The 26,525-nt window shown below is 47.8% G+C and overlaps 1 protein-coding gene across 3 annotated transcripts in view; it reads right to left on the reverse strand.

The window, feature by feature from the left end:
• Nucleotides 1-26,525, reverse strand: part of LOC138570308 (cytosolic phospholipase A2 gamma-like) — a 642,279-nt gene that overhangs the window by 307,911 nt on the left and 307,843 nt on the right. The window lies entirely within an intron of this gene.

Genomic DNA, 26,525 nt, shown 5'->3' on the forward strand with positions numbered 1-26,525 from the left:
GGGGTCTAGGTGGAAGGGGAGCAGGATGGTGTGTGAGGTCTAGGTGGAAGGTGTGATGCTGGAAACACATTGGAGGTACAGGGCCTCCCTGTACTCCTTTTTCATGTGTGTTCTGCATTATTTTCTGCACAGGAGTCCATGTGGGACTCCTGGCAGTGCAGCTCTTCCTCTTTTTGGTTGTGGTAAACAGACCCTTATGGGATACCCTTGGTATACCCTTATGACACCCATGGGTGGGGGTACAACCCTGTACCACTAGTGTATGTTTTTTGGCACCTGTGTGTGCACCACAGAGCAGGGTATGGGCTGGTGGCGGCTCCATGCTGAATTTGAAAGGTGCTATGAGTATCCTCCATTTTGGGATGCCCAGGCCCTGTCATTGGAATGCATGGATTCCTGATGGAGACAAGATGGCCCCTGTGACCTCTTGATTTCCATTGCTCGTTACCTTGTTTTCCCAAAGTCCTGGGAAACCCGGACACTGTCCTTTGCGCTGACTGGCTGTTGGGAAGTTCCTTATATGGTATTGTGGGAATGTCCAGGCCAGACTGGCTGGATCTTTTCCAATGACTATGTTGTGGGTACACCCTTGGGGTGGGACCTGGGTGAATGGAGTGTGTGACCAATATGCACTTCATGTTATGGGTGTCTGGTTTCTGATGTGTGACACAGACTGAGACAGCCCTGCCTGAATCTGGTATGAATGCAGTGTGGAGTGTTGAATGGCTGGGTACTTGTCCCAGTACACATTCCTTTTTATGAGTGTCTGGAGGGAAGTCAATGGCCTGAATGCTCTGTGAGCCTGGTTGGCTGCCTGCCTGCCTGAATGCCCTTCTGAATGATTGGCTACCTGAGCCTGGCTCAGCAGTGTGAATGAGAGACAGAAAAGTTTATCTGGAGACCTCTCCCTGATGGAAATTGTTCAAAAGCTGAAGTGGAAACTTGAAACTGCTTATCCTTGAAGCCTAGCTGTTGCATTTGCTTTGACCTGATCTGAAAGCTGTTGAGTTTGTCGAGGACTGATCTAAGAGACGACCTGGTTAGGAAACCACTCCCCGAGTTATGAGGGAACATCGTGCAGACCGCTAACCTTTGCCGAAGCACCCTGGAAGCCAGCCTTCGAAAGTCTGTCAACCGGAGACTGGGACCGCCGAGGAATCTTGAAGTAAAGCACCCGGACATCGAGGCCATCGAAGTCCATTGTCATCGACCAGGGTTCGGAGGACTGTTGTAACCTCTGGAAGCCTGTTGAAGCTGTGTTGCCCAGAAGCAGGGACCGCTTGACCCCGTGCTACAGACGACCGTAGCCGCAAAGCTACCTTTTTCCTAAAACACTTGAATCCAAGGACTCTACTGTACACACCGTCGACCGCTTTGTCCCGCCGGAGAAAGTCGAGGCTGCCGACACGCCGAGGAGAATCTGCTGGTGGGTTTCCCACCACTCAAAGTCCACAAAGACGCTGATGACCCGATGCTCTTGCTGGGCATTCAGTGACTGTGTGTGGTAACAAACTATCACTGTCGAGGTGCACCGCACGCCTCGTCTTCGCTGGATGTCCACGACCGATCGTCGACGAGCACTGCCTGGACTGAAGCTGCTGCCTCGATGCCATCAAACTTTTCATCGAGGACTATCAACGCCAATTTCCCCTTCTTCAAGGGTTCTCAAAGCCACGTTCACCTCCTTCAAGGACTATCGACAATCTGTGGCTCCTTCCTTAAAGTGGGCAACTCAAGAAGGATCTGTTGATGACCCATCAAAGAAATATGCTATACCAGGTACATTGGGGTGGTAGAACCTTTGTCGAAGGATATAAGACTTTAATAGAATATATGGACTGGGCTTGTTGAATTGCATGATTTACAGGTTGCCCAGATGGTGGGGGATCCTCATACATAACTGTGCTAGTGGTAGGGGCACAGTATTCTGCCAATTGTCTAACCAGTTTGTTTTCCTCCTAAATCTAGTGATGGTTCAGTCTATTAATTGATTTGTATGTCATTTACAACTGTTTACAGTTGATGCATTGTAATGGAATCAAAGAAGTAATTGTGGTGCCACTTTGAGACTGTATATATTTACCATTTTAGAAGTGCCGGAGCACAAAGTGTGTTATTGAGATTGTGTATATACAATTGAAACCTTATTTATATATGTGTTTTCACTAACATAGTGTGTGGACATTCCTTTATGGGTGTTTGTGGACTACACTGTACTTAAGAACCAGCTTGCATCACCTCCTGAGAGCTTACGCCTTGATTGCTTGTCCATAGCTACCGAATAAAGAATCTTGGCTGGGGAGCTCTGTGCCTATCCTCTGCCATATAGAGAGCAGGAGTACAGATAACCCCCTCCAGTCTTTACAGAAGGAGAGCAGGGTGGTGTGTGGGGTCTAGGTGGAAGGAGAGCAGGACAGTGTGTGGGTTCTAGGTGGAAGGAGAACAGGGTGGTGTGTGGGGTCCAGGTGGGAGGAGAGCAGAACAGTGTGTGGGGTCTAGGTGGAATGAGAGCAGGATGGTGTGTGGAGTCTAGGTGGAATGAGAGCAGGATGGTGTGTGGAGTCTAGGTGGAAGGAGAGCAGGATGGTGTGGGGGGTGCAGGTGGAAGGAGAGCAGGATGGAGTGTGGGGTCTAGGGGGGAGGAGACCAGGACAGTGTGTGGGGTCCAGATTGAAGGAGAGCAGGAGGGTGTGGGGGGTGCAGGTGGAAGGAGAGCAGGATGGAGTGTGGGGTCTAGGGGGGATGAGAGCAGGACAGTGTGTGGGGTCCAGATTGAAGGAGAGCAGGACGGTGTGTGGGGTCTAGGTGCAAGGAGAGCAGGGTGGTATATGGGGTTTAGGTGGAAAGAGAAAGGAAGCAGAATGGGCTAGTGACCAGCTCAGTAGGAACAAATAGTTGGGACAGTACCAGGGAACATATGGACCGCAGCGCCCGATTCCTGGTGGACTGCTCTTTGCAGACTGTAGGGCACCAAACAGTTATGATTCAGGGCAACGGGTTTAGGAGAGACCGAGTGCTCCAAGAGTCCTTTTTCAGGGCAATCGTCAAAGATATCATCATAGATTGGGAAAGGCCACTATTGCTGCAGAAGTCACCCTCTCAAGGATTCTTCACCCAGGCCGGTGAAGAAGGTAAGTCCCCCTCTCAAGGCTCCTTAACCCAGGCCGAATAAGAAGGTAAGTCACCCTCTCAAGGATCCTTAACCCAGGCCGGTCAAGAAGGTAAGTCACCCTCTCAAGGATCCTTAACCCAGGCCGGTGAAGAAGGTAAGTCACCCTCTCAAGGATTCTTCACCAAGGCCGGTGAAGAAGCTAAGTCACCCTCTCAAGGATTCTTCACCCAGGCCAGTGACGAAGGTAAGTCACCCTCTCAAGGATCCTTAACCCAGGCCAATGAAGAGGGGAAGTCACCCTCTCAAGGATCCTTAACCCAGGCCAATGAAGAAGGTAAGTCACCCTCTCAAGGATTCGTCACCCAGGCCGGTGAAGAATGTAAGTCCCCCTCTCAAGGCTCCTTAACCCAGGCCGAATAAGAAGGTAAGTCACCCTCTCAAGGATCCTTAACCCAGGCCGGTCAAGAAGGTAAGTCACCCTCTCAAGGATCCTTAACCCAGGCCGGTGGAGAAGGTAAGTCACCCTCTCAAGGATTCTTCACCAAGGCCGGTGAAGAAGGTAAGTCACCCTCTCAAGGATTCTTCACCCAGGCCGGTGAAGAAGGTAAGTCACCCTCTCAAGGATCCTTAACCCAGGCCAATGAAGAGGGGAAGTCACCCTCTCAAGGATCCTTAACCCAGGCCAATGAAGAAGGTAAGGATCCTTAACCCAGGCCGGTGAAGAAGGTAAGTCACCCTCTCAAGGATCCGTAACCCAGGCCGGTGAAGAAGGTAAGTCACCCTCTCAAGGATCCTTAACCCAGGCCGGTGAAGAAGGTAAGTCACCCTCTCAAGGATCCTTAACCCAGGCCGGTGAAGAAGGTAAGTCACCCTCTCAAGGATCCTTAACCCAGGTCGGTGAAGAAGGTAAGTCACCCTCACAAGGATCCTTAACCCAGGCCGGTTGAAAGAAGTTTAGATATCTTGGGAGGACTCCAGATAAAGTCTGACTCGAGGTCTTCAGTCCAACTGACAGAACCTGATGGATCCCAAGTCCTTTTGGGTAGGGACCTTGAAGACCTCAGCATTATCACCAACAGCTTGGAGCTGAACTTTGGTCCCCCATGTCTAAGCCCTTCTTAAGACCGTCCACTGCTACAACGTAACAAATGCATGTTTCCTGCTTGACACGCATGCACTTCACATGGTTTCAGAAGAATTAATTTCAATTAATAATGTGAAACGACATCAAGAAACACACAGCAGAGAACAATCGTCTGCACCTCACAATACTCTCCAGACTCAAGCCCCAGGAGGTAGTCGGAGATGGGCTTCCAAGACGGACGGTAAGTGTCCGTTTCCATTATTTTGCACAGGACCTTAGAATCCCTGAGGACAGGCTGTGGGATTGAGCCAACCAAAGAGAAACATGGCTGATCCATCTCTTTATTAATGATAGCTCATCAGTGGCAGGACTGGAACACCCACCCTGATGCATTGACTATCACAGGGAAGGCTTCTTTGTACCCCCCAGATTCCCACTTTTACTGAATGCCACCCCTAACTTATAGCACAGCAGAGGGTGTGCATAGGCTCATTTCCAACAAGAAGCACAGGCTCCCAGCTCCACAGATTCCAAGCTAATGCTCAGAACCGTGTGATAATGAAGTGGTAGTCTGACATGTACAGTGGCTTGCAGGTCTTTCAGGTAAGTGCACTGAAGTATCAGTCAGGCTAATGGCTTAATCATAGACAGCAGGTTGGTTGTTGTATGCATGTCTTTTTGACACAATCCAATTCCTCCAGTTGAAAAGAGACACCTGGTTTGTGTGTTGACAAAAGATACTGGCAAGTTTTAAAATCTCAGTAGAGAGAGCAAGGATTGAATGGGTGTGGAATCTGATCTCGCGCTCTAGGGGTAAAGTGCTCGCCTTGGAAGCAAGACGACACGGAGCAACACAGGTTTGATCCCCGGGTTCGGGGTTAGAAACCTCTGGGTATTAAGAGCGTTATAAATAACCCGTCATATCATATATCATGCAAGTAAACACAAGTAGGAAGTTTGAGAAGTTGGCATTCCCTGCAGAGTGGTTATGTTTAAGGTGCCCCGAGAAGACGGATAGCTGTATTGTGTAATAACCACCTCCAGAGCTTCATAGCGCCCTACAAGGATTTGGATCCTACAACATTCAGAATTTTCAGCAGTGCTGCTAGACCTTTAAAGGAACCATGCCAGAACTTTACCCAAACAGCGATACAGTAGGTACAAGAACAGTGTAGTATGGTCCGTAGTTTCCAAAATTTTTCAGAGAGCTGGATGGGTGAGTGAAGGAATGAGTGAGTAGATATACTAGTGACTGAGCAAGTGAGTGGGTGGGTGGAAGACTCATTGAATGGGTGGCTAGACAGGTTGCAGTGATAGAAGGATGGGTGAGGGGATGAGCGAGTAGATATACTAGTGACTGAGCGAGTGAGTGTATGGAAGACTCATTGAATGGGTGGCTAGACAGGTTGCAGTGATAGAAGGATGGGTGAGGGGATGAGCGAGTAGATATACTAGGGACTCTGACCGAGTGTGGGTGGCTAGACAGGTTGCATTGATAGGATGGGTGAGGGGGTGAGTGAGTAGATAATAGTGACTGAGCGACTGTGTGAGTGGATGGAAGACTCAATGAAAAGGTGGCTAGACAAGTTGCATTGATAGAAGGATGGGTCAGTGAGGGGATGAGCGAGTAGATATACTAGTGACTGTGACCGAGTGACTGAATGGAAGACTCCATGAATGGGTGGCTAGACAGGTTGCAGTGATAGAAGGATAGGTGAGGGGCTGAGCGAGTAGATATACTAGGGACTGTGAGCGAGTGAGTGGGTGGCTAGACAGGTTGCACTGATAGAAGGATGGGTGAGTGGATGAGTGAGTAGATATACTAGTGACTGAGCGAGTGAGTAAGTGGATGGAAGACTCAATGAAAAGGTGGCTAGACAGGTTGCAGTGATAGAAGGAAGGGTGAGTGAAGGGATGAGCGTGTAGATATACTAGTGACGGTGTGAGCGAGTGAGTGGGTGGAAGACTCAATGAATGGGTGGCTAGATAGGTTGCACTGATAGAAGGATGGATGAGGGGATGAGCGAGCAGATATACTAGTGACAGAGCGAGTGAGTGGGTGGCTAGACAGGTTGTACTGATAGAAGGATGGGTGAGTGGATGAGTGAGTAGATATACTAGTGACTGAGCAAGTGAGTGGATGGAAGACTCAATGAAAAGGTGGCTAGACAGGTTGCACTGATAGAAGGATGGGTAAGTGAGGGGATGAGTGAGTAGATATGCTAGTGACTGTGAGCGAGTGAGTGGATGGAAGACTCAATGAATGGGTGGCTAGACAGGTTGCATTGATAGAAGGATGGGTGAGTGAGGGGATGAGTGAGTAGATATACTAGTGACTGAGCGAGTAAGTGGATGGAAGACTCAATGAATGGGTGGCTAGACAGGTTGCACTGATAGAAGGATGGGTCAGTAGGTGATGAGCGAGTAGATATACTAGTGACTGTGAGCGAGTGACTGGATGGAAGACTTCATGAATGGGTGGCTAGACAGGTTGCAGTGATAGAAGGATGGGTGAGTGAGGGGATGAGCGAGTAGATATACTAGTGACTGTATGAGCGAGTGAGTGGATGGAAGACTCAATGAATGGGTGGCTAGACAGATTGCACTAATAAAAGGATGGGTGAGGGGATGAGTGAGTAGATATACTAGTGACTGAGCGAGTGAGTGGGTGGAAGACTCCATGAATGGGTGGCTAGAAGGTTGCACTGATAGAAGGATGGGTGAGTGAGGGGATGAGCGGGTAGATATACTAGTGACTGTGTGAGCGAGTGAGAGGATGGAAGACTCAATGAATGGGTGGCTAGACAGGTTGCAGTGATAGAAGGATGGGTTCGTGAGGGGATGAGCGGGTAGATATACTAGTGACTGTGTGAGCGAGTGAGAGGATGGAAGACTCCATGAATGAGTGGCTAGACAGGTTGCATTGATAGAAGGATGGGTGAGTGGATGAGTGAGTAGATATACTAGTGACAGAGCGAGTGAGTGTATGGAAGGCTCAATGAATGGGTGGCTAGAAAGATTGCACTGATAGAAGGATGGGTGAGTGAGGGGATTAGTGAGTAGATATACTAGTGACAGAGCGAGTGAGTATATGGAAGGCCCAATGAATGGGTGGCTCGAAAGATTGCACTGATAGAAGGATGGGTGAGTGAGGGGATAAGCGAGTAGATATACTAGTGACTGTGAGCGAGTGAGTGGATGGAAGACTCCATGAATGAGTGGCTAGACAGGTTGCATTGATAGAAGGATGGGTGAGTGGATGAGTGAGTAGATATACTAGTGACAGAGCGAGTGAGTGTATGGAAGGCTTAATGAATGGGTGGCTAGAAAGATTGCACTGATAGAAGGATGGGTGAGTGAGGGGATGAGTGAGTAGATATACTAGTGACAGAGCGAGTGAGTGTATGGAAGGCTCAATGAGTGGGTGGCTAGAAAGATTGCACTGATAGAAGGATGGGTGAGTGAGGGGATAAGCGAGTAGATATACTAGTGACAGAGCGAGTGAGTGTATGGAAGGCTCAATGAATGGGTGGCTTGAAAGATTGCACTGATAGAAGGATGGGTGAGTGAGGGGATAAGCGAGTAGATATACTAGTGACTGTGAGCGAGTGAGTGGATGGAAGACTCCATGAATGGGTGGCTAGAAAGATTGCACTGATAGAAGGATGGGTGAGTGAGGGGATGAGTGAGTAGATATACTAGTGACAGAGCGAGTGAGTGTATGGAAGGCTCAATGAATGGGTGGCTAGAAAGATTGCACTGATAGAAGGATGGGTGAGTGAGGGGATAAGCGAGTAGATATACTAGTGACTGTGAGCGAGTGAGTGGATGGAAGACTCCATGAATGAGTGGCTAGACAGGTTGCATTGATAGAAGGATGGGTGAGTGGATGAGTGAGTAGATATACTATTGACAGAGCGAGTGAGTGTATGGAAGGCTCAATGAATGGGTGGCTAGAAAGATTGCACTGATAGAAGGATGGGTGAGTGAGGGGATGAGTGAGTAGATATACTAGTGACAGAGCGAGTGAGTGTATGGAAGGCTCAATGAATGGGTGGCTAGAAAGATTGCACTGATAGAAGGATGGGTGAGTGAGGGGATAAGCGAGTAGATATACTAGTGACTGTGAGCGAGTGAGTGGATGGAAGACTCCATGAATGAGTGGCTAGACAGGTTGCATTGATAGAAGGATGGGTGAGTGGATGAGTGAGTAGATATACAAGTGACAGAGCGAGTGAGTGTATGGAAGGCTTAATGAATGGGTGGCTAGAAAGATTGCACTGATAGAAGGATGGGTGAGTGAGGGGATGAGTGAGTAGATATACTAGTGACAGAGCGAGTGAGTGTATGGAAGGCTCAATGAATGGGTGGCTAGAAAGATTGCACTGATAGAAGGATGGGTGAGTGAGGGGATAAGCGAGTAGATATACTAGTGACTGTGAGCGAGTGAGTGGATGGAAGACTCCATGAATGAGTGGCTAGACAGGTTGCATTGATAGAAGGATGGGTGAGTGGATGAGTGAGTAGATATACTAGTGACAGAGCGAGTGAGTGTATGGAAGGCTTAATGAATGGGTGGCTAGAAAGATTGCACTGATAGAAGGATGGGTGAGTGAGGGGATGAGTGAGTAGATATACTAGTGACAGAGCGAGTGAGTGGATGGAAGACTCAATGAATGGGTGGGTAGACAGGTTGCACTGATAGAAGGATGGGTGAGTGAGGGGATGAGCGGGTAGATATACTAGTGACTGAGCGAGTGAGTGGATGGAAGGCTCAATGAATGAGTGGCTAGACAGGTTGCATTGATATAAGGATGGGTGAGTGGATGAGTGAGTAGATATACTAGTGACTGAGCGAGTGAGTGTATGGAAGGCTCAATGAATGGGTGGGTAGACAGGTTGCACTGATAGAAGGATGGGTGAGTGAGGGGATGAGCGGGTAGATATACTAGTGACTGAGCGAGTGAGTGGATGGAAGGCTCAATGAATGGGTGGCTAGAAAGATTGCACTGATAGAAGGATGGGTGAGTAGATATTAGTGACTGTGTGAGAGGATGCCCTACCAATATCGTTCCATAGTGGTTGAATGGAGGGGCAGCACCACATCATGTGATAAAAATCTGCCTATGTCACGCCACATATATGACAGTTGGAAGGCCTATCCGAGTAAAAACTATGTCGGTGGGCTGGGGAATAATACACCTGTGTAGGAATTTAAAATGTATCAAAGGAAACTGGTTATTCAATGACACATAGCGGGTTTGTGTACAGATAAGTGTTAGGCAGAATCATATGCAGTACCCTTTGGGAACGCTACACACAGTTAAGACTACAAGTGTCAGTACAATTTCACCTTTGGTAAAAGCCTGTACTACACAGTAATGTGGTAGCAGTGGCTGAGAAGCCAAACTTATCTCAAGAGTAAAGTGAGCAGTATCAATAGTTACACAAAGGACTAGCAAACACAGGGATTCAAACAAACACTTACTCAAGGTTTCTTGGTAAAAGTATATTTATTTATTTATTATATTTATAGAGCGCACTGCAGCCCTCGGGCATTGAGGCGCTATGAAGGACATGTAAGAAGGCATGATTCAGGTTTACAAGAATGCGGCCCCACAAAAATACTTGGTGCAGAATGATAAAATACATGGTGAACAGTTACAATCGGCATTCCAGGGAGGCAAACCATGAGTGCATCTGCTTAAGGCTATTCAGGCATCTGTTTAGACAAAGAGCCTAGTCTTGATGGCTTTCGTGAAGGCAGGAATATACATTTCTTTACACAGTCATTTGGAAAACGTTCCACTAGTAAGAGCAGCTCAAAATCACAATCTAATACACTACAATCCACAACCAATCAGTTTCTCAACAAGTTTAGCTCCCCTGAAGTGGGAGCAAAATGGCACTTCAGTTACTTTAAAAAGGGGTAAAAAGACAAGGTTATAAGAATCAACAGCACAAATACTTTCACAGGCAGGACAAAGGGTTCCAGTTCAATACAACCAGCAATTCAATTCAATAGGCCTGGGACATAGTCAATGGCTCAGAGTCTTGCATAGGATAGCACAGTTCTGGTAGTAAAGAGTTAAGTCTTTGCCACGGATCTTAGAAGAATTTGGACAGACGAAAATTTGTATGTCAGTTTAGAGAAGGACAAGACTTCAAAGTCGGGAAGGTTTCACAAACTGTCACCGCGGCCGAACGAGATCTACACCGCACTTGCACTGTACCTTGTAAGTGAGGAAAAGCTGTAGCTGAGGCAGTTGTTCCTAGCAGTTCCTGCAGATCTCGCTGTTCCTGAGCTTCAGTCGTGGGGATAAGAAGGAGGATGTTGGGAGGTTCCTGCACTGCCCAGGGAAGAGGCCACAAGCTTTGCAAAACGTTGGTTTAAGGTGCGAGTTTCTTAAAGACCACAAACTGGTATCCTTCCCACTGGCTATCCGGATTTCAAGAGCACTCTGAAGAAAATTCGACCAGGATGGGGACGGTGTCCAGGTGGCTTACGAGTTGGTTATTCCCAACAAACTAAAGGGAAGAAGGTAACCTTAAAGGGTGTCTCTGTCGAGGGAGTTTCCGGCAATTCGGACTTGCAGCAGGGCTTTAGCGGTGGACCAGGAGTTGCAGCACTCTTCTTCCTTCAGCTCATCTTCGGTTCTTTCGTTTGAGTGGTCGACTCTGCTTTCCAAGTCCCAGAAGCCTGCTTTTAAACAGTTTTCCCCCATTCATTCCAGCCTGGCAGTCACTCACACAGCAGGGTGGATGTCCTTGCCGGACAGCCAGCCGGCCAATCACGTCAGAGTGCATTCCGGTCTCCTAGAAAACTAAGCACAGGGAGTTTTGGGCACCTCCCTCACATCCTGTCCACCCCAGACACTCAGGCGCCAGAGGAGGGCTTCAGCACAGAAGCCCGCCAAAGAGCAAACGAACAAAGGGACCAAACCTGGTTTGGCGTGCAGAGACAAACACAAGAAGGAACTTTCCAAAAAGAAATGGCGAAAAAGGATGACCAGAGTCTGTTTTTATAGATAGGTGTGGGGAGCCATATTGGAAAACATGGCTTACCATATTTTTAGCTACCAGTGTTCGCAGTTGGGAAACATCATGGTAGTTTGCTCTAAACCACTGCCACCAGCCATTTCAAGTAGAAAAGGGTAACATTTGACTGTTACATGCGTGTTTAGACTCAGGGGATACTAGGCAACCCCTCCAGCAATCTATGGGAAGATAGTGTGTGCTGGGTCTGTGACTCTAAAGAGACTAGTAAAGTCAATTTAACTTTACATGCTCTGGGAGACAGTAGTCGGTCCCAAAGAAGGTATTTAAACCTTGGGAAGTCTGAAAGACATCCCTGTGCCACTGCACTGAAGGTGCTGTGTGACTCACAGAAAAAGATGATGCCACTGGAGTTGTTTTAAAACTCCATATCCAAAGAACACAAAAGTAAAACACACATCAAAATACATGGAAGAGTGGGAAAAAGGCTCACACTCTTCCCAGGTAAAAAATCAAATCCTAGAAATCCAGCAAAGTTGCTGGGGGTCTCAAAAGGTAAGAGAAATTAGCACATTCTTGAGAATTCTCCCTTACAATAAGTTTCCACTGTTCGGTGGTCAGTGTCTTCCCCATGAATATCTCCCACCTGCCCACATGGCCCCCAGTTTGGGTGGGGAGTTGTGATCGGATTATTCTACATAAGGAGGATACCAGTTTACTTGTGGATGGAGGGGAGTGGGCATATTATTGAAGTACTGAGGTCAAAGGCGCCCGCAGGAAATTGGGCCATTTAGAGCAGAGCACTTCACGGAGCCCAAAGTATAATAATTAATAATAATAATAATAATAATTTGGCACTTATATAGCGCTACGAACCCACAGGTATCTGAGCGCTGCTTATTATTGCCCACGGTGTGTGGTGCTCATTTATCAACCTCGGAAGGATGAAAGGCTGAGTTTGGCCCTGCCGGAATTTGAACCTGCGTCAGCAGGCTCTGCACAGATGTCAAAGCGAGCGCTCTACTCACTTTGCTATCAGACCGGCTAAAAACATCATGATTGGTGTCCACTCCCCTCTAACTTTGAGTGCCTCCCAAGTGATGAGTTCACTGTTTCTGACCAGGTCCCCCAGAGTGTGTACTCGTTATCTCTCGAAGTGTTGCCTGAATACGCGTTCATGGGTGAGCGGGATTCCCCTCACCAGATATATGGCAAACTGCAGGGAGTACCATGTCGCCACCCTCGCCCATTGCTGTACTTGATCCCAGGCTCTACATGTTGTGTGAAGGGGCTGGGCCTTGATGCTCACTTGCTTCTCTGGAGTGGCCCACAGCAGCCCCCTCACATCCTGGGGCGCCAGATCTCCTTTTCGAGGAGGGCATGTGGGAGATTGGGTGATGCGTACCACCACCACCACCATTTTGAATACTGCATCTGCGCAGCTAGGAAGTAAACATACAGGTCCGGGAGATCCAGTCCACCCTGCTCATAAGGCAGAGTCGAAATGCCAAAGGATATTCGGGCCTGTCCGCCCGCCCAAATTAGTTTGATCACCATACTCCTAAGGAGCACCCAGAAGCCGCTGGAATTTTGTGAGGATCATCATCTTGGCAAGTGACATCCTGGCCGCCTGGGATGTGGGCAGATGAATCCACTCATCTACCCTGTGCTCCAGCCTCTCCAGTGCGGCCTGTGGGGAGGGGAGTACTCGAATATCCAGGCATTGACGTCCCTGCAGGCACCACCCAATAGCTTCACCGATATCACAGCGGTTGACACATGGTGGCTGGGGAGGACCTCTGATTTAGCACAGTTCATTATCAGGCCCGAGAGGTCTCCAAAATCCGAGACCTCCTCCATCATGGGTGGAATATTCTGCTTTGGGTGGTTAACGTACAGCAACATATCATCCGCGTATAGTGAAATTGCTGCGTTGTGGGGGTGAATCTTCACGTCTCTGTGGCCGTGGTACTCATGCAGTGTACACACCAGAGGTTCCACTGCCAGGGCAAACACTATAGGTGAGAAGGGGCAACCTTGGCGGGTGCCCCGTGATGGGAATATAGCATCTGATTGCCTACCGTTACTGTATAGTATGGCATTGGGGGCTGCATATAAGAGTCATATCCACTGGGGATAGGAGGTACCCGACGCGGCTCGCCGAAGGACCTTGAACAGAAACAGCCGTTCGACTGAGTCAAACGCCTTCTCAGCATCTAGGGCGGCAACCACGCTCGGGGTTTCCGGGTTCACATTGTGCATTAGCATCAACAGTCCATGTAGGTTATTTTGGGTGGAGCGGCCTGGGATAAAGCCAGCTTGGTCGGGTAGGACTTGGCACATAAGGGAGAAGCCTGTCCGCTGGATCGAGGATCCTTGTCGGGTTTCATAGTACTGTAACAAGAGCTGTTCTGGTGGACTCGGGAAGAACTCCAGAGGTTCTAGCCGCCTCATACATATCACAAAGATGGGGGGGATCTGTAGATCGGGAAAAGCTTTGTAAAGTTCGACCGTGATAGCGTTTCTGCCCGGCGCTTTGCTGTCGGGTAGTGAAAGGATCACTTGCTGAATTACTCTTAGGAGAGAGGATCATACAACATTGCCCCAATGGCCGGGTCTAGCCACCCCAGGGTGACCCTGTCCAAATAGTGCATTATCGAATCATGACCTGCGGATGTCTGGGTGGAGTGCAGTTTGTCATATAATTCGTGAAAAATCGTGTTGATTTGTTCATTGTCCCTGGCCAGGTCCCCGTTTGTGTCCTTGATCTCAACTATTGGGCCCAGTTGTCACTCCCTCTTAAAGGCCCAGGCCATGGTCTGACTCGGGCGGTCTCCCTCCCCGTACATGGGCAACGCTATACGGTCCCCCAGGTAGCGATCTTCCCCGACATCAGGAGGGTCATTTCTTCCTTCTTCCCCCTCAGTGACGGCCAAATCTCTGGGTATCCCGATGACACTGTTGCACTTCCAGCCTTTTAATGTCCCATTCGAAGGAGGAGATGGACCTGCATATACTTTTCAGGAGTCCGAATATAGACTTTAAAAGGTCTCCACACCAACCTGGGGTCAAGGATCAAGCCTGCGTTGATTTGAAAAAAAGTTACGATATCTTGCCGGTTCTGCTCGCGGAAAACAGTGTCTTCCAGGGCTCAGGCTCTAAAAAGGCAGCAAAGTTGTCTAGTCATTAGGTTTGGGGACTTTAATTGTACCAGTACTGGGAAGTGGTCCGATAGGGTTCTGCAGAGAATCTGGGCCTTTTGTATGTTGCAGGCCAACTCCGGATATAGCATAACGTAGTCTATTCTGGAGGAAGTGGCATGTACCCCCGAATAGAATGTATATTCCTTAGATGTGGAGTGGAGACAGCGCCAGGAGTCAATGAGGTCATAGTAGTCGGCTATAGCCGCCCATTTTGAGGCTGCACGTGGGAGGTTGTGTTGGGAGGTGGATCTGTCGAGGACTAGCGAGAGGGCTACGTTGAAATACCCTGCCCACACCACCTGGTAATTCAGTAAGGTTCGCAAGTGGTCAGCGCAGTGTTGGAAGAAAATCAAGACAGTCAACGTTCGGGGCTTAAACATTCATAAATAGAATTTGCTAGTCGATGTTTCCCCCACCACCAGGAGGTAACGCCCATCCTCATCCTCAATAATGTTTTTGAAGCTTGAATTCCAGGGAGCGGTGTATGTAAGTGGCCATCCCCCGGGAGTGTGCAGAGAAGGATGAGCCATACCTATGACCCCGCCCACCCGACAAGGTTAGGGAACTTACCACCCTTGGGCAAATGCCTACACTGTAGGCACAATACATTAGCATTATGGTTCTTGGCGCAATTCGAGATTAATTGCACCTTTTTACTATTAGTGAATCAATGTATGTTCCAGGTCCACAGCTTGACACCACCCCTGGGGGTGCCAGTCCCATCCACCATACTCAAAGCTTTGTAATCAACATGTCTAACCATGGCAATTGGGGATGTGTTTTGCCCAGGGGGAGGCAAAGGGTCCTCCGGACAAAGTGAAGGAGCATGATGTCTAGACATTTGGCTTCTTGACATAGCAATACCCCATTAGCTAACAATATCAAACGCACGCTTTACCCCAACAATTTGACTCCATCCCACCACCCCACCCACACCAGTAACTATAACATACCAGCCACATATCCCACCCTACACTGCACTCAACGTTGACACCAAGGGGTGCCTTCTTAGCCACTGGGCACGGGGGGCTTTCTGCGGCGGGGCTCTCCATCTAACTGAAGTCATGAACCACATACGGTGCTTGGGTCTAAAAGATCTTCATGAAACATGCAACAAGAATGTCCTGGGAGGACTAACAGGTCTCTCTACAGTTGGGATGTCCGGGCACTCGCCATCAGGGCGACAGAGCAATCAGGAGGGGTGGTCCTCATGTGCCGCAACGTCCATTGCAAATCGTTCCTCTGCTTCGGGGGACGTGAAAAAGGGGACCCTGCCCCTGTGTATCACCCAGACTTTGGCTCTGTAGATCATTGGATAGCGAGTACCCTTTCTTTTGAGGATGTTTTTGACTGACTGGAATGTCTTTCTTTGTACCTGGGGGCTGAAGTTGGGGAAGAGGCATATGATGGAGGACCCCCAGGTGTTGGTAAGGATCATGTACAGGGTCGCATACACCTAGATTCAACAATACATGAAGACAATTGCCTACTGGGTTCTCTTCTATGTGGCTTTCGGCCCTTCATGGCACAGAGACGACCTTGTTAGACCTGAAAGCTAATCTATGCCATACTGTGGACTCGGGTCAGGCTGCTCTGCTGATGCTCAGGATTCGATCTTGTAGACCACTCGCTGCTGGTGAGGCTCGGGATCTGCCCGGACCGCTGGAGTGGGGCTCGGGATCTGCCCGGACCGCTGGAGTGGGGCTCGGGATCTGCCCGAACTGCTGGTGAGGCTCGGGATCTGCCCGGACCGCTGGAGTGGGGCTTCACACTGGATGGCCTCCTTGTTGGGTCCTAGATGTGCCTTGTTGCATCCAGTCGTTTTAATTCACCCTCAAACTTCTTACATCCGGTGTCCCACAAGGAGCTTGCCTCTCCGCGACCCTTTTTAATTTGTACACTCGTCCTTTTCTCCAACTCCGTGATATGGGAAATGTATCACAAGTAACTTGAACTACATTACCCAACAACCCATGGCTCTCGGGCTAGGATTCTCATGCCAAGTACATTTCAGGGGCGCACCATTGAGTCATCTTTAAGCTCGGTTTAGGATATCCTGACTTTAGAGAGGACCCCATAGGCAATCAGAGAGGCCTCATCTTATGTGGGGTAAGCACTTGCCAAATGTAACAAGTGGAATTTGTCATAGATACAGTGAGACCTGTTATTTTCTTATACATGTTTCAAGTTCACGGTTTCTTTCTACCCTCCACCCGAGCAACGGCCTTTATTGCGTAGACTTTTGTTTAACACTAACAAAAAATATGTCAATTAACACATTGAATTAACCCAACGACTATATGAGCTCTTTAAAGGGATCTTCTTGTATAACTCATTGACGTAAATCTTTGCAGAACGCGGTGGGTCCTTTCACCAACCGGTGTAATGAATGTGTGAGTGTTGGCATGTTGGCACAGGAGGGAAGAGGGACAGTAAGGCACAGGATCAAAGGTGTTATCCAAAATACCCCAAACATGGCGACTTTAGCAGCTCCTAGTGCCCCGCTTCAGATCTGAACCAGTCTTATTCGAACCTAACATACTCTAATTAGAATCCTTGCACCTCAGGGTGCTGGGCTCCGCGTTTCGGGAGAGGATGTACAGACAACACACCTGCAGATGGTGTGACAAGACTGTATGGCGTACAGAAACATTAGATTTAATGGTAGGGGCCATCAAACTGACCCCCATTGTGAAAGAGCACAGATCCTATTTACCGGCTCCACACAACCCCACCTCTACAGGCCAGCAGTTGAGGGTTCTCCAGCTTCCCCAAATATATATATATATATACACACTTTCAAACCTTCTTACCACCCAGAGTAATGCCCTAAGTCTTGTCCCCATTACTCCAGCAGTCCCAGGCTCATGGCACCATACATGGTGATCCTACTGAGGGCCTCTAATTGGACAGCTCCCCTTGTTCTCCTCCCAGCACCCCATTATGGCTCCAAACCCTCAATAAGTACATGGATTTCATACATGCAGGGAGTAAATAGGTGCAGTGCATTGCTCTCATCATAAAACCTCAGGGTGCATCGAATCTTCAAGAGCAGCCAATGAGCTGTCCGGGAGATTAGGACGGTCAGGGAAAGGACACACTCTTAGTTGACAACACTATGTGCATACCCAATGCCCACCATTCCATACGAATACATTGGTGTGCCAATGCGGTGCCACCCATATAGGTCTACCTCCACTCAAGGGGTATAGTAGATACATGTTTTGGAATTAAGGGGAGTGGTATTCAGAGATGACAGAGCAGTTAAGGTTGTAATTCTCTACAGCTCAAAATAGGTGTTGTAATGAGGTGGGAACAGGTTATGCCTGGTGTAAAACTCTCTTCAATGTTTTACTTTTTTTTTCTTAAAGGTTTGGAAAAAATAAATGAACAAGACACATCTGCCACCTTGACTTGGCACGGGGTGCTGGTATTAGGAGGGTATTATCGGGGCTTGTCCATGTTTATAGAAAGAGAGGCAGCTCCAGAAAAAACGCCAACATGAATATAGCTGCTTTTGCTGTCAGAGCAGGAACGAGACATAGGACACTTCATTCTCCACGACCACCTTGAAACCCTGAAGAGAAGCTGCGAGCAGTGGGGTAAGTCTTTTAGGCTTCCTCTTTGTTCTTGTTGTACCCTTCTGCAGCTAGACTATGGTCTGTGGGGTGAGAAAGGAATGAGGAGCATTTGGAAGCAGCAGGAGAAACCGAGAGAGAGCATAAGATAAAGGTGAGGATGAGAGGATAACATGAAGACTGAGCAGTAGCATTAGCGGGCCTGCATGTGCCGCGTGTAGGAACAGAAACCGGTGCTGTCCATAACGGGCAAATACCGTGTCTGTTAGGAGACCAGTGTGTTGTGGGTTTCATTACAGGCAGGGTTAGAGATGTGTGAAGGCCTTCAAATGTGCTCAAGAGTCGCTGGATGTTGTGGAGGCTTAGAGACCAGATATTCATACCGTGTTCCTTATGAGGCGTCCGAGGGGCCCAGTGCTCCCGAGCCCGCTCACATAGGTGTCAGAGCCAAGAGTTGGCTGTGTGTTGAGAAAAATAAAAGGGTTGGGGGGGTACAAAAACCGTAAAAACACAAATTCTCCGCCACCTGGAGCCAAACTATGATAGCAGCCCGAGGTGGCGAGATAATGGGAGCGCACTGTTATGTAACAAACAGAAAGGCCAGACCTTAGCCTGTGCTATAGCCTGTGCTATAGGGTGACCCAAAAAAATAGAAAAATTCTACCCTATAATATGAAATCATAGGTGACGATTTTGTGTAACATTTTTATGTAGTGATTTTTGAAAGCTTAAAATTGGGGTCATTGTATATCCTACAGACATGGTTCTGGTCATTTCGTTCCACATTCCTCCCACCTTGAGGTTATACTGCCCAAATCTTCAATGCCTGAGGCGTTTCAAGTTCATTAACTGATCAGGTTGTACGATGAACCTGTGTAAGTGACGGTACCATAACGTTTTGAATTGGGGTCATTGAATGCCCTAAAGATATCGGTCTGGTGTCATTCCGTCCCACATCTCTCCAACTTTGATAGTATACTGTCCAACTCTTCAATTCGCCAAAGGGTGGGTGCAAAAGAACTTGGTGGAGTATCCCTACAAGCAACCAAGCCACCAAGTTCAATGTGCAGCCGTCGCCGGAGGGGTGTGTGAGCAAAGCAAGCCCCCTGGGGTTAGGCGCAAAAGGCACCAGGGAGGGAAGAGACCCCCTAGTAATAATATAATGTTTATTAGGGGGCATCACAGAGAGCGCAGGAATTGTGCCATTGGATGCCCAGTGGCAGTGATTTTCAAGTTTAGCAGAGAGAACTTGCTATTTGATATTTGTGGGTCCATCATTATGAAAAAAGCAAAGCTAGAAGTCGCAGAATGCAAAGTGCTGTTGGCTGAAAATCTATTATGTATGTAATTTACATGGGACCACTTAGTGATCCAAAGATCCTTGTTGGAATTTAGTCCCCTCTGATACATCTTCAGGCTGTCCCATATGAGGTGTGATGTAGTCTGCCAGTCCTGGCACCCAAGCCCCTATCACCCTGCATTTATAATAGAATAAAGAAACGTCAGTGATGTGCAAGAAAACAAAATGACAGGAAGCAAACCCCAAAAATCCACAGAGCCCCTCAGATCCTTCACACACGCACTCTATTGATATCTTCAGGAGGCAAACCCCCCAATACCCGCAGAGCCCCTCAGATCCTTCACACACATGCAATCTATTGATATCTTAGGAGGCAAACCCCCAATACCCGCAGAGCCCCTCAGATCCTTCACACACATGCAATCTATTGATATCTTAGGAGGCAAACCCCCAATACCCGCAGAGCCCCTCAGATCCTTCACACACATGCAATCTATTGATATGTTGAGGTGGCAAACCCTCAATACCCACAGAGCCCCTCAGATCCTTCACACACATGCAATTTATTGATATCTTAGGAGGCAAACCCCCAATACCCGCAGAGCCCCTCAGATCCTTCACACACATGCAATCTATTGATATGTTGAGGTGGCAAACCCTCAATACCCACAGAGCCCCTCAGATCCTTCACACACATGCAATTTATTGATATCTTAGGAGGCAAACCCCCAATACCCGCAGAGCCCCTCAGATCCTTCACACACATGCAATCTATTGATATCTTAGGAGGCAAACCCCCAATACCCGCAGAGCCCCTCAGATCCTTCACACACGCGCTCTATTGATATCTTCAGGAGGCAAACCCCCCAATATCCACAGAGCCCCTCAGATCCTTCACACACATGCAATCTATTGATATGTTGAGGTGGCAGACCCTCAATACCCACAGAGCCCCTCAGATCCTTCACACACATGCAATCTATTGATATCTTAGGAGGCAAACCCCCAATACCCGCAGAGCCCCTCAGATCCTTCACACACATGCAATCTATTGATATCTTAGGAGGCAAACCCCCAATACCCGCAGAGCCCCTCAGATCCTTCACACACATGCAATCTATTGATATCTTAGGAGGCAAACCCCCCAATATCCGCAGAGCCCCTCAGATCCTTCACACACATGTGCTCTATTGATATCTGTTAGGAAAATTCTCTTTACTGCACCTTTCCTTCCATCTTTATGGAACCCCTAAACTTGTTGCCTTTATTTTTTAATCTGACCTGTACTTTCTGCAGTACAGTGAAGCCTTAAACTTCACTGCACTGGCCTTTGCTCACATGTTATGGGGAAACTGATATGTCCTTAAGGCTATCAGTACTGGGAACAGTGTTTCCCTTAGTCTTGTGACTATGTCGCTACTTGTGGATACTTTTGTGTCACATGTGGTAACTTTTTATCATTGCACACAGCAGCTTACACTGCAGTGCAATGGGGTTCATTTTTGTGTTGCCCTAGACTAACACTCAAAGGATATTTTTGGTTATTCTGAGGTGCTTAAAAGATGGGCTCGTGGCAGCAGTGATTTTTCCCCACTTTTTGGGGAATTTCGTGTTAGCTTAACTGCATTTTCTGCGTTTGGCTACTTACTGTGGCTACTAGCCAAACATGGCCGTGCCACAAGGTTTTTCGCCCATTCTTTTTGCATCTTGTTGTTTAGCCTTCTTCCTGGCCTCAGAGGTCAGAAAGATCCTTATAAGGACTTCCAGTGCCCGGGAAAGCAGGAGCTTTTGGCTGGCTACTGGAGGGCTTTGTGTGTTTGCAGGCAGGATGTGGGCTGGTTCGTCTGACCCCAATACACATCCTGGTTCTGTGTCTCTGAGTGGTATGCATGAGTGTTCCTGCCAGTGGTCCTGATTGGACCCCTGTGGGGTGTGTGTGTGGGCTAGTTCTGCCATTGGCTAGTGGGAGTTTCGACTCCTACCTGGCTTTTAGGATAAGAAGAGGGCTCCTGCCTGCATTTCTCAGAGATCCTGGAAGAACCTGAAGGAGCCAAGAATCCGTCCAGCTGAGAAGACCCACAAAGAAACCTGTAACCTGTCTGAAGGAGGCCTGGCAACCAACTTCTGCTGCAGTCCCGGTGGAGCCCTGTCTGTCTCTTGATCTCCAGTAGGCCTGCGAAGGTGCTACGACCCCTGGATTGGAGGGACCATCCACTCCCGAAGCCTACTCGGTGCCCAACACAAAAACCGCTTTCGGAAGTGCCCGGGAATCGTCCTGTGGCTGACCAGCTTTGTTTTTGGGCTACCGGGTTATCTTCGTTGCCGTTAAGAGTTTCCACCTGAAACGTGGCATACCCTCAGCTGTCACTGCAACGACACCCTCTGCGAAATGTCGGCATCCTAGCCCCAAGGGGACCCGAGAAGGAATGGAAAGTCCAACCACGGCTACTGAGTCCTGCTGCATCGCTGTGCGCGGCGTGCATGGTCTGAAACCTGCTTTTCTGACCCGCTTCCAGTCCCGAGAAGGGCGCTGCCTCATTTGTTTCTACATTCCTCATCAAGAGTCCTTGCACCAGCAAAGATCCTAACCGGAGAATCACTCGAACCTGCAACCCGTGAAAATCTAGGACCGCAGAATTCAGCGGGAAAAGCAAGCCGGGCTACCCTTCCTTTGTTCTGGAAAGTCTTGGGAAGATTCGGAGTAAGCGGGGTAAGTTATTGAGCTTTTAACATACCCCTACACTCTCATTGTAAGTCAATGGACTTATAATACTCTTTATCTTAAACCTATTGGCTTTGCCAATACTTGCCTTGGCACGACTTCTAACTGTTTGGGGGAATTTTGGACACTGTCTATCTTGAACCCTGGCTCTAAGAATCCATCACAGGACCCCAGAGATCCTACCTACATTTTCTCCTGCCTCCTGAGTGCTGTATCTTTGTATCCTGAACAATAGGGCACACGGCCCTAGGCAATTTAGGGTTGGACAATATTAGTTAGGGGTAAATTCTCTGTGGACCTTTTTGTGTTTAATACTCATCTATTCATTCCCTTGCAGGAGTATCTTGAGTTGTATTATGCACTTGAACCTGTGACTGTATATATGTATTTTAGTTTGATGGTATTGGTTGCAAGTCTACCTGCTTGTGTTCATTTTTCTTATAGTGTATTTGGCCATAATTAAATAACTGTATTTTTATACATCCTGTCTAAGGGTCATTTGTGACTCCCATTGTGTGACCTCATTGTGGACCCTTTACAATCTCACCCCTCTGAAGATCTTAGCCTAGACCGCCTGTCACTGCTACCTTAAACTGCTTTGGCTACAGCTTCCCAGAGTTGCCCCTGTCACAATATAGGTTGGACTTCTATACATCTGTCCACCAGGCCAGAGTATAGGAAATCAGTCTTAACAATATTTTAGAAGGCAAACCCCCAATATCTGCAGAGCCCCTCAGATCCTTCACACACATGCAATCTATTGATATCTTCAGGAGGCAAACCCCCCAATATCCACAGAGCCCCTCAGATCCTTCACACACATGCAATCTATTGATATGTTGAGGTGGCAGACCCTCAATACCCACAGAGCCCCTCAGATCCTTCACACACATGCAATCTATTGATATCTTAGGAGGCAAACCCCCAATATCCGCCGAGCCCCTCAGATCCTTCACACACACACACACACACACACACACACACGCGTGTACTCTATTGATATCTTAGGTGGTAAAACCCCAATATCCGCAGAAAACCTCAGATCCTTCACACATGCGCTCTATCGACATCTTAGGGATATGAGCTTTAATGAGAGTTATATTAGATGGCAAAACTGAGTGCTATGTGAACATGGTTGCACATGTTCTTACTGAGTGGTTACTTTGCATGCAGTTCACTCTGCTGTGAAATTCGGGGAGTATGGCTGCCCTACATTGGCATATGGGAAATATCGCATTGGCACCCTTGGCTAAGAGATAGCCCTGGTATTCATTCATCGCCCGCGAGACCGGAATGAGGCCTAAATTGCCCTGCAAGATTCAGGAAATTGCAGTTTATAGGAAGTGAGCCTTTTGCCGGTACACAGTGCCATAGTGATTACCCTTTATAAACAGGCCGCACACGTGTGTCAACATTACTGCAATCAATGTATTAACGTTGGACAATGAACGCCATTATTGACCAGGATTCAAACATGTGACCAAAGTCCCACAAATCTCTGCAGTGGATGTCCAATCGGCCGAGACATAGTGCCATCATGCACCAGCATGTTAGGGTGTCCCCTTATATATGCATAGAACTGACCACATCACACCAACAAATCACAAACAGACTCACCCATTCTTAGTTTAGTGTGCATGTTAGGGAGAATTCTCTGTATAGGCTAATTTCCCAAACCTAGTGAGTCCCCCAGCAGCTTTGCTGGATTTTTGGGGTTTATTGTTTTCTCCTGCTAAGAGCGAGACTCTTTTTCTCCCACTCTTAGACATAATTTGAGATATCCTTTGACTTTGTAATGCGTTTTATGGGCTATGGGGTCTTTTACTCCATAGGGTTTCATGTATTTTTGGTAAGTGTGTTACACAGCACCCTCAGTGCAGTAACACAGGGGTGTCATAGTCACCCCCAAACATAGACTCCATACCCTGGGACTGACTACTGTCTCCCAGGGCATGTAAAGTCACCATTGACATTACTAGTCTTAAATTGTGAACAGAACCAGTACCAACCATCATATTGTGGAAGTACTGGTCGGAGTAATTAGATTGCCCCTGGGTCTGTTTTCCAAGGGGGCACTGCCCAGTCCCCCCTTGTCGAGTTACTGGCTGGTGGCAGTGGTTACCACGCAAAATATTCCACCGGAATATTTCCCATGTGATTTTCCCATTCATTTTAAACGCACCACTTTTTTGGTGCAATGTTAAAGATATCGCTGGGTTATTTATTTAATATGTATTCCCTGGTTCAGTTTTTTTGCCAGGACTCGGTTTTAAAATGGTGTTTGTGTTCGCCTCTGTAACTCCAACCCAAGTCGAGCCCTTTGTTCCACTTTTGGCGGGCTTCTGCACAGAAGCCTCCAAAAGTGGTGCCACTCTGTCTGGGTCTACAGGATGTGTGGGAGGGGGGAATAGGCACCCTGGACTGAGTTGCCTCGGCAAATCAAGTCGCACTCTTGTATGATTGGCCCAGTGGTGAGCCGCCCGGCTCACCACGTAGCATGTTTGAGTGACAGCTAGGACTGATGAATGGGGGTTTTCTGCATAAAAGCAGGGCTTTGGGGACTGGAACTTCAGAAGTCGCCACAGGACCTAAAGAATCCGAAGAAGGAGAAGCTGAGCTAACCTGCAACGATGACACCACCGGTGGAGCCCTGCTGAACCGACTCACCACTTCCCGATGACAAGGAAGATCTTCATCCTGGAGAGTCTTCTTCCTTTGAACTGGTGGGGATAACCAGTTCGCCCTTTTCCTCCTTCCTGGATCGTCTCGTGGTCGCATCGCCCGTGCCAAGCACCACGGCGGCCGGATAGCCACGCTTCACCACTACCACGAATAAAAGGGTAGTACCTTTTAACTGGGAAACTCCGCGGCTGGTTGCTTTCCTGGCAGTGCAACGACCTGCAGCTTTCCTCCACGTCGAGATCTTCTCTTCCCCTGGACGTAGCACTGACTTGCACCCGCTGCCAGGAACAACTGCCCCCCGCTGGAGCTTTCTCACCATTTCAGGTACTGTGTCCCGCCTGGTCTCCCTTGCAACAGACTGTCCAAGGTGTCCCGTAAATCCTTGACTCTCTATCCTGGGGTGACCTCAGACCTATTAACTAACTTTTCTGAACTGATCTAACTCCTTTTTGAACTACCTGCAAAGACTTTTAAAGTGTACTTCAACTGTGTGATCTTGGGCACATTCCGCCTTGCTCTCTCCAAGGGTGGGCCTGGCCTATGAACTTTTTACTCTACAGTAGACTCTGCCTTTCCTGACTTGCTGTGGCTCTTTAAAAGTGTTGGTATTGTGTGCTTTTCTAATTCTGCCTTTTCCCTCCCTTTTTAACTAACTTATTGGAGTGCCATCTTGCTTAAGCGCTCACCTCTGTGTTGATAATAAGTGGTGTTCTCTTCCTAAAACTTGTCGAATAATTAATCAGAGAGATGTGTATATTCCTAATGACTGTGCTTGAACTTGCTTGACATATTAGTGCCAGTGTATTTTTACAAGTGTGTTTTTAAATAAATAATTATATACTTTTATACCAAAGCTCTGGTCAGTGTTTGCTTGTGCTACTGTATTTTTGTACCTAATGTATATACTCTATATACTGCCTAACTCTTCTTGAGAGAAGTCTGACTGCTCAGCCACAGCTACCAGGTAAATTGGGTTTACTGCTAACACCTGTAGTCTTAAACTTTTTGCAGTGGTCCCTAAGGGAACTGCACAGGTTTCTGCCTAACAGTGCATCACAGAGAAAGACTCTCCCATTCTTAGCTTAGTGTGCATCACAGAGAAAGACTTGCCCATTCTTAGCTTAGTGTGCATCATAGAGAAAGACTCACCCATTCTTAGCTTAGTGTGCATCACAGAGAAAGACTCACCCATTCTTAGTTTAGTGTGCATCACAGAGAAAGACTAGCCCATTCCTAGATGAGTGTGCATCACCGAGAAAGACTCACCCATTCTTAGCTTAGTGTGCATTTAGTGTGCATCACAGAGAAAGACTCATTCTTAGCGTAGTGTGCATCACAGAGAAAGACTCACCCATTCTTAGTTTAGTGTGCATCACAGAGAAAGACTCATCCATTCTTAGCTTAGTGTGTATCACAGAGAAAGAACTCACCAATTCTTAGTTTAGTGTGCATCACTAGAGAAAGACTCACTCATTCTTACCTTAGTGTGTATCACAGAGAAAGACTCACCAATTCTTAGTTTAGTGTGCATCACTAGAGAAAGACTCACTCATTCTTAGTTTAGTGTGCATCACAGAGAAAGACTAGCCCATTCCTAGATGAGTGTGCATCACCGAGAAAGACTCACCCATTCTTAGCTTAGTGTGCATTTAGTGTGCATCACAGAGAAAGACTCATTCTTAGCGTAGTGTGCATCACAGAGAAAGACTCACCCATTCTTAGTTTAGTGTGCATCACAGAGAAAGACTCATCCATTCTTAGCTTAGTGTGTATCACAGAGAAAGACTCACCCATTCTTAGCTTAGTGTGCATTTAGTGTGCATCAGAGAGAAAGACTCATTCTTAGCG

Source organism: Ambystoma mexicanum, chromosome 2q (assembly GCF_040938575.1).
Source record: "Ambystoma mexicanum isolate Mex_15411 chromosome 2q, UKY_AmexF1_1, whole genome shotgun sequence".
NCBI classification, from domain to species: domain Eukaryota; kingdom Metazoa; phylum Chordata; class Amphibia; order Caudata; family Ambystomatidae; genus Ambystoma; species Ambystoma mexicanum.